Source organism: Rutidosis leptorrhynchoides, chromosome 8, assembly GCF_046630445.1.
Source record: "Rutidosis leptorrhynchoides isolate AG116_Rl617_1_P2 chromosome 8, CSIRO_AGI_Rlap_v1, whole genome shotgun sequence".
NCBI lineage: Eukaryota > Viridiplantae > Streptophyta > Magnoliopsida > Asterales > Asteraceae > Rutidosis > Rutidosis leptorrhynchoides.
In genome coordinates, this window is record NC_092340.1 from 124,754,631 (window position 1) to 124,764,248 (window position 9,618).

The window sequence follows — 9,618 nt, forward strand, 5'->3', positions numbered from 1 at the left end:
AGAGATATAATAAGTGTAGCATTGGATCATCGGTAGTGTATCATGGATACTAATTAAGTGCTAGCATAAACTTTTTTTCCTAACCTCTCACACTTGTTTTCCTTTCAAATTCGTTCATTCCACTCTGTACCACATTTTCTATTTTTAACGTTTTTGTTTTTTATTTTATGATCTTTCATTCAACCTTTTTTACAAATCTTTTGTTTATAAATTTTTTCAATTCCTTCTTTACAAAATCTTTTTATAATTTTTCCTTTTTGTATTAATTAACAAAAATATTCATATTGCGTGGATTTTAATTAATCTTTTTATTAAAGATTAGAATTAGATTAGGTGTGTTTTGTTTTTGAAGCGGATGATTGTCTTTTTTTATTATATTAGATTCATTATCGTTAATATATTTTATTTGGAAATATAAATAACAAAAAGTTTCTCGCATGCAGCGGAGTGCGTTGACCCGTGCTTGCAGTGGCGGAAATAGACATTTTTTTCACTGGGGGCGAAATTTTTTTAAAAGCGCAGCAATTTTTTTTTGAAAAATACGAAGGTTTTTAGGCAAAATTTGAAGAGTTTTTTGCAAAATTTGAAGGTTTTTGGGCAAAATTTGAAGGCTTTTGAGCAAACATTGAAGGATTTTAGGCAAAATCTTGAGACTTTGGGGACAAAATATGAAGACTTTTAGCCAAACAAAATTTCACTGGGTTCGAAACGAAAAAATCTAAATTTTTTGCACTAAAAAAAAATTTCACTGGGGTCGGGTGACCCCATTTGCTCCATGTCATTTCCGCCTCTGCGTGCTTGTTATATATATATACTAGCCTTTAAGAGCCCGTGCGTTGCACGGCGGGCCCTAATAAAACTAATAAAATGTTAACGAACTTATGAAAAACGAACATAACAACGTCAATATAAAACATCACACTTGATATGTAAACAAACAACGTTTGTAATTAAACCAATGCATTCAAGTTCTTCTAAGGATTGTTGTAAAGATTAATAAAGATATAAAACACGTTTACTAAAGTCGTAGGTGAATAAGCAAATTAAATTGATACGTAAAAGTTGCTATATTGTTTGACAGTATTATAAGCTCACTTTGATAAATACATAGTGAAATCGACCCGTTCAACCTCATTTCCCAACCTAACCGACCCGTTCATGTTGACATAAACAGCCATAACAATTTCAATTCAATCACTTAAAACTGAAATGCATTCTTACAAATTAAAACAACTTACATGTTGGTTTTTGGTAGAGAGATGACCGAGAGTTAAATCGTAAAGTACACCCATCACCTTCGGGCAGAAGTGCATAAGAGAAGTCAGAGAAGAATTGAGCCCGACACCCCAAACCATTGGCAGTGTTGATAACATTTGTACTAAAAAGTAATGTATTGAAACGATTGGTATTGTATATGCTATTAATGAATACAATTACAATGTATCTTTCAATTGTTCATAGTCAATTATTTCTTCTCCGAGTTGTGACCGTTACCATATGCAAACCAAATTTATTCTCCATCTGCCTTCACAAATCACATGTGTTGAAAATAATATAGAAAATAAATTAAATGATAATAACTTTTGGATAGAATAAGTGATATAGAGTAATAGTCTATAAGTACATGGTCAGAAAACCCCCATATTCCTACACCCATAACAACCATTACCTAGAAAAAAGGTGTGAAGCTTACTGCATAGTTTATTGCAAAATAAAAGCTCACCAGCGCAAACCTTTACACCATTTCGTGATCTCAAAGCCTCAAACTAATCCGAAATCTCAATTGCAAGTTCCCTACAACACCATGAACCAAACATGTAACTAAATACAAAATAATGAATACAATTTGAAGTAAATGTATTGAAAGTATTAGATTCGTAAACGCTAATAATGAATACAATTATGAATATGCGTAGTAGTTGTTTCGTTGAAAAGTTAAACACAACATTTCGAGTCACAACATTGCACTAAGTGATCCTAATAGTTGCTACTTGCATTATGATATAAATATGACCGTATATGGGGAAAATTCGTCTATGGTGGAGAATGAAGCTAATAAATGAGCATGTACCTGCAAGATTGCCCATCCAGTTGGCATTATTTGCAAGTAAGCTTGTGAAGATGTCCGTTTCCGAAATGACCCGTAAATATACGGGTAAACGAAAAATATAATTTATTAATATTGATTGACAATAGATTTGCTAGTCAAAGATTTAAATAGAAGGAATATATCATAGCATCACTGGGTATGTCGAACTTTTGCAGCATATAAATACATTAATAAAAATTAATCATCAGGAATGACCGATCTCGACAGCCCCTTCTTAACACCGCCCCTATATATATATATATATATATATATATATATATATCCTGGCCAGTGTATCAACCATTTCATTAGTTTGATCTTTATAAAACACTCAAGGTAAGCACATAGATCTGACATAACCCACATTTGGGTCACTTTTATTATTATTGCACACTTCCGTTTGGGTCCCTTTTGATTGAAAAAAAAAAAAAATAAAAAAAAAAAAACAATTGATTGCAACTTCTATTTGGTTCACAACTTCACTAAAAGCCTTCAAGGCTAGCTAGTAGAGTATTCACCACTGATCTAAACTACATGCTTTGGCAACTGAATTTCATCAAAATATTAATGATATGAAAATTGATGTTAGAAACTCACCTTAAGAAAAATACTCCGCAAGACATTTGATGGATTACAAAAGGCATAATTGTTAAACCACAAAAGACAATATTAGCATATAAATAAAAACTTACATATGTAATAATTACTAAATAATAATAATCATGCACAGTTGCACGCCATATTAGTGTGTAGTAATGGCCTATAGCACTGCACCCTTCCGGTTAATTCCATATTAGATGTCATACAACATAAGAGTAATAAGAATCATATTACTTACATGTTTATGATGTTTTTATATAATTTATGTTCTTTCCATGAACTTTTTGCCCTTACTTCTACAACCAATCAAACAAAAAATGATGAGTACTGAACCTAACATAACAATGTTGATATTAGAGGTGCCAATTTTGACCAACTTACTTATAAATGGGTTTGACAATCCCTTCTTTTAACCTATGTTCAAACCTCAAACACACTTTTGATACCATAACCAAAACACTATTGACAAAAAATATGAAATGGTGATATCAATATCAAATAAACATCCTGATCCACTAAACTCAGACTCTCAGATTAGCTTATAATTATTATCATTCTTTTATATTATCTATACCAAATAATGAACTTTGATATCCATCGCAAGAACTCGGGAAGATAGTTACCTAAACGGGAGGAGGTTGGCCTCACTTTTATCTCATTTGTAAAATTACTTGTGAAGATGACAAAACATCCATAATAATGATAATGATGTTCGTCAGTTTTAGCTATATATTTTGATGACTTCTTCCTCTTATCAACGAAAACGGTAACAAATCATCGATTAAAAGATTAGTTCGATTAAAAGATTAGTAACTATAATCATGTACATACCAACATTACTTCACTATAGTATCTTGTCGATTTCTTGATGGTTGGTAGCTGACTCTTCCTAGCCTTATACCTTCATACGATTACTAACGAACATGTATAAATTAAAGGTACAGTAATTTATTTACAAACATAACAGAAAGATGACAAATTGGGGTTCAAAATGGGGTTAAAAAAGGTTTACATTATAGGGGTATGCATACCAACCATACCTTCGATCAGCTTGATAGTAGATTGCTCTTGTCAATGCATCAACACGCCCCTCAAAGTGTCGGTTCTCAAAATCGCTGATCAACTAAATAGCATTTTACCCAAATGTATTAGCAAAAGTTCTTGCAGAGAATTACAGTAGTTGAATCAAATCAAAGAAATAGTAAGATGAACAGTTGCAACATCAGACGTTTAATTACATACCTGCTTACACAGATTCACCGATTGAATTTCCGTTTCAAACGTTGACGAAGAACTATGTGAAATTTCGCGATAATTTAAAAACTTTATCGATCGTAGCTTTTATGTTTCCGAATCAGATATGTATTGATTTTGGCTGGTGTATCAATCGAGTTATTAGGGTTAAAGCAGATCAATCGGAGATCAGAGTAGGAGAAGGACGATTTGGATTAGGGCTTGGAACCGTTTGATTTTTTGCAGTAGCGGTTTTTTTTTTTGCGTTCGATATAGATTTAACAAAAAATAAAAATAAAAAAATTGATGGATTATTGTGGTGATTAACATGTGGAGGTTGATTAGAGCAGTAAATAACAGAGTGACACGTTGGATGTATCACTCAGGCTTTATGTGAGTTAGAGATAAATGTATTCAAATGAGAACATTCTCATTCTCATTTTAATTATTGATGAGAACACTTGTAGACCACTCATTTATTAAATCATTTATTTATTAACTAATTAATTAAAAGAATTAAAAAAATTACTAGTAATTAAAGGGCAAAAATGGAATTACTGTTACTTCATTTTCCATTTTTATCTCCTAACAAACTTCCACTTCCACTATTGATTTTATTTAATTAGCTTTGGATTGGTTTACAGAATATCGATTATATGTACATCGTTGGTGAACATAAACATTTTTTGGTTGACAAACTTTTGAAAGCAAAAGAAGAATCAATATGTTATGAAGCATGCTGCTGAGGTGTTGCATCCACAAGAAACGTGTTTACCATCAGTTCAATGTTAAATAAACAAATTTAAAACCTTTAATTAGAAGATGTAGAGTATACATTTGCATCCTTTTTTTCATAATACATGCATGCCATTTCATGTTCATCATTGTAATCATCCACAATTATATGATGCATAACCCCAAAAGGGTGGTTGAGTGTTTGGAATCTCCAAAGAGGACTCAAATTCAATCCCCACCAACCTCACTTTGAGACCTTACCTTTCACAAAAAAAAAAAAAAAAAAAAAAAAAAAAAAAAAAAAACCAATTATATGATGCATTAAATCTCACTTCATCCCCTAATCCTCATCTTCATTTACTGACTGCATCCCCTAATCATCATCTTCATTTACTATATATAATAAAATTATAATCACAATCGATGTGTATAGTTTACTAATGACCACCATTATTCCATACATTCACCTCGTTCATAATGTTTCGGTATGCATTAAAATGATCCTATGATATTCAGGATGCTTTTTACTCTATAATTAACTTATGATTTTGTACAAATGAATTCTTAATTGGGTGTTTACATCCTGTACGTAACCTAACTCAAAATAAATTAGTGAATTCAATCTTTTTAACTTCGTGCATCAATTTAGGAACGTCAGTTATAAGAAGAGGGAGGAAATTCCCCTTTTCACCCTTATTTTATATTTTGTAACTATTTTTGGGATTTAATAAATATGTGGCTCAAATTTGTTCTCACCAATATACAAAATGAGAACATTCTCACTAGATCACTAATTGATTAAATAATTTAGCCAAGCTTGTAATCGGTTACTGGCAGGGGCGGTACTTAGTGGAACCCAAAGGGGGTATTCGCCCCACCTGAATTTTACGTAACAAAAAATTTTACACTAAAAAAAAAATTTATAAAAAAATAAGGTTTTTTTTAGTGTTTACCCCTCCTGACAATGAAAAATTTATTAAATTTTTACACCGCCCCGTCTGTATCCGAGTTCAAGTTCCGCCACTGGTTACGGGTCTCGTCGATTGAGAGCTCGTCACCAAGGATTTCACTCGTTGACCCAATGTGATTATTGTTAAAATGTTTCTTCTACGAACAAAAAGAAGAAACAATCGTTTGTCAATATTCTTTTTCTCGTTCATATTTTAAGGGATTGAGGAATTCAAGGATAACTAGTAACACATACTGCTTAGGAAAATAAGGCGGAGGAAATAAAAGTCGTTCAAAATGGGGTCCAAATGACTAGGGATGGCGCCCGCAGGCAACGGGCACGGGTTCTATATACCCACGACCCGCCCATCGGGTTGTTTTTTTGCTCGTTGAGAACCGTTACCCGCCCGCAGGCACAAAACTTTCGCACATGCCCGTGACCCGCGAGTAATAATAATATACAACTTCGTTAATTTTTTTAAAAAAGTTCAGTAAATTTTATTAATTATAAACATTATGTACAATTAACATGTGTAAAATGACGTGAAAGTCAAGTTTTTTACTTACATGTAATATTGTATTTTTAATCATTATTGCATTACTTGTAAAATTCCTTTTGAATTGATAATTGTAATTGTATGTATAAACTCGCGTATAAATTAGAAAAAGTCTCATGATTTAGCGGATCGGGTTTTACCCACGAAGGGTAGTATGTACCCGCGACCCGCCAGCGACCCTTTGGCGAGTATAATGTTTTACCCGTACTCGTGCCCGCGGGTAGAATTTTATGATTTTACCCGCCCATCACAGATCAAGTACCCGCGAGTTATGAATTTTTTCTCGACCATTGCCATCTCTACAAATGACAAAGGAAGACAACTATGTACTACCTCGTGTACATGTAACGATATAAAGTAGTGGTCTGTACTCTGTTTAGTCCACAATTCCACAAACAAATTAAATAGGCTGGGGTCCAACTATTATGAGACTTTTAACATACAAACAATTTATTTGATTAACTTAGATAGTCCACGAGGCACGAGTTGCCTATTCCGAAAAATCCTACTTCTTTCACCAGTTGATCACGAAAGTCTAAGTTTTTTGTATACGATTGGAACTTACGTTGCACCCAGCTACGGGACCTCTCCAATTTCGTATGAAAATCTCTAGAGGACTGAATGATACGGGCCCAAATTCTTTTAAATGTTGTAGCCCAAACTTTAAAAGTTTGTATCAAGATCCTTCAATATAACTTTAAAGAAAACTTAATAGCTCAACTGGTAGTGGTCTATCACTCTTAGCAGAGTGGTCAGGAGTTCGATTCTGCTAGATTGTAACATTGCACTCAATATTACCCCTAACGTGAAGTATCCACCCAGATCGCCTTTCGCTTAGTTCGGGTGCAGGCGGGAGGGGAGGTTTTACCGGCAATGTTCTCGGATTGGTATGAGTTTCATTCAGGGCAGTAGTTACGGGCGAGTTATGCAACTACGAGATAAATAAATAAATAACAAATAATTATCCTTTAGCAAAACATTTTTAACGTGCCCCATCATCAAATCCATGTGACACATAATCCTTGTCTTATAATGTCGAACAAAATTGCTAATGTATTATGAAAGACTCCAGCAATATTATCCATACACGTAACTTAACTAAGATCTTTCAAACATGTATAAATAATACAAATTCATCACATTAATTTATCTAAACATCCGTATTTTAAAGATGAAGTCATTATTAACCTTGATTGTACTTCCATTGTTAGTAGCAGTACTGTGCAACACATACATTAGCGGTGACATGTGATCCCACACAACTTGCGCCGTGCTTAACTCCCATCGTGAGAGGAACTCCGCCACCACCAAAATGTTGTACCAAGCTCAAACAACAAAAGCCATGTTTGTGTCGTTACATTAAAGATCCAGCTCTTGTGAAGTATTTCAAGTCCCCTGTGCCAAGAAGGTCGCTAAAGCTTGTGGCGTCGCTGTCCCTAAATGTAAATCATGAGTATTGTAATATTTTATTTGTAAGCATTTTAAATGTAAATTGTAGCATTGGGTAAATAAATAAAAATAATCAAATTAAACATATGTTGTGAAGTACTTTAATCACAAGAAATTGTATACTTTAAAATATTGACGTTGTTAAGTTCATATTTATATTTAGTGATGTACGTTTGACCATTTTGAGGAATAATTTCGACCCGATAGTGTGATGTAAGTGAAAATGGCATAGACATATAAATACCATTTACACACTAGAATTATCAAGCCTTTCTTCATAATTCACATTCCCCAAAGGTATTTCTAGGTCATTCTCTCCAAATTTCCAATTATTGTAAATCGATCAAAGTTCAATTGGAACTCGAATTTGTTCATGAATCTTTGTTAAACATGTGATATCAGAGCATAATCAACTTAGTTTGAACGATCTGGTGCTGATAATTCGTGTTTTCTATTGATTTATATTCGGTTTTTGAATCCTCTATTTTTCGATTTTAAGTGCAAAAATCAAATTCACTGTTTTAGGTCTTAAATTCATGTGAATTCAAATGTCGAAGGTGTATTAGATCTTATAAAATCTATTGCGATTGAAATCATTTAAAAACTGTTGGTGCATAATCCCAAGTTCTATTATGTAATATGTTCTATTCGTATTGTGTTTACTATTTCAGTCGTGTAAGGATATCGTCATTAATACATTGTGGTTGATTTGATTAATGTGATGACGTAAAATGGTTCGAGCTGTTTGGTTGGCAGCTCAGACCATCGACTGATGGTAGAGACCATCGGTCGAGGGACTATCACCATCGGCCGTAGGTCAGAGACCACCGGCCGATGGTCGTTGTAACTATACAATACAAGTTGATTAAGTTATGGTTGGAATAGATTTGTTACCAATTTTCACGTAGCTAAAATGAGTAGTTTTTACCAATTTTGTTTTGCTCGCCATTTCTTCGTTTCTAATCCGTTTTGAGTGATTTAAGCGGCCACGGTTTTGTATTGAACTTGATTTTATGAAACTAAACAGAAAAGGTATAGGTTTATAGTCGGAAATACAAGTTACAAGTCATTTTTGAAAGAGGTAGTCATTTCCGTCGAAAGAACGACATCTTGATGACTGTTTAGAAAAACACAATTTCACTTTGAGTTTAACCATGATTTTTGGATATGGTTTCATGTTCATAAGAAAAATCATTTTCCCAGAAGTATAGCTTTTGAATCAAATTTTTTCATAGTTTTTAATTATCCAAACCAAAACAGCCCCCGGTTGTAACTACGACGGCGTAAATCCGGTTTTATGGTGTTTATCGTGTTTCTGGGTTTTAAATCATTAAGTTAGCATATCATATAGATATAGATCATGTGTATAGTTGATTTTAAAAGTGTAGTTAGAAGGATTAACTTTATTTGCGAACAAGTTTAGAATTAACTAAACTATGTTCTAGTGATTACTAGTTTACCACTTCGAATATGATAGCTTTTTATGTAGGAATTGAATGATGTTATGAACATCATTACTACCTTAAGTTCCTTGGATAAACCTACTGGAAAAGAGAAAAATGGATCTAGCTTCAACGGATCCTTGGATGGCTCGAAGTTCTTGAAGCAGAATCATGACACGAAAACAAGTTCAAGTAAGATCATCACTTGAAATAAGATTGTTATAGTTATAGAAATTGAACAAAAGTTTGAATATGATTATTACCTTGTATTAGAATGATAACCTACTGTAATAAACAAAGATTTCTTTAGGTTGGATGATCACCTTACAAGATTGGAAGTGAGCTAGCAAACTTGAAAGTATTCTTGATTTTATGAAACTAGAACTTTTGGAATTTATGAAGAACACTTAGAACTTGAAGATAGAACTTGAGAGAGATCAATTAGATGAATAAAATTGAAGAATGAAAGTGTTTTTAGGTGTTTTTGGTCGTTGGTGTATGGATTAGATATAAAGGATATGTAATTTTGTTTTCATGTAAATAAGTCATGAATGATTACTCATAT

General features: G+C 33.0%; 1 long non-coding RNA gene across 1 annotated transcript; it reads right to left on the reverse strand.

Annotated features, from left to right (window-relative positions):
• Window positions 1–1,067: 1,067 nt before the first annotated feature.
• On the reverse strand, window positions 1,068–3,814 carry LOC139862924 (uncharacterized). The gene is made up of 3 exons (XR_011764322.1): window positions 3,730–3,814; window positions 3,521–3,590; window positions 1,068–1,794 (listed from the first exon to the last, which is right to left on the reverse strand). It is a non-coding gene; the product is annotated as an uncharacterized lncRNA (long non-coding RNA).
• Window positions 3,815–9,618: the final 5,804 nt, after the last annotated feature.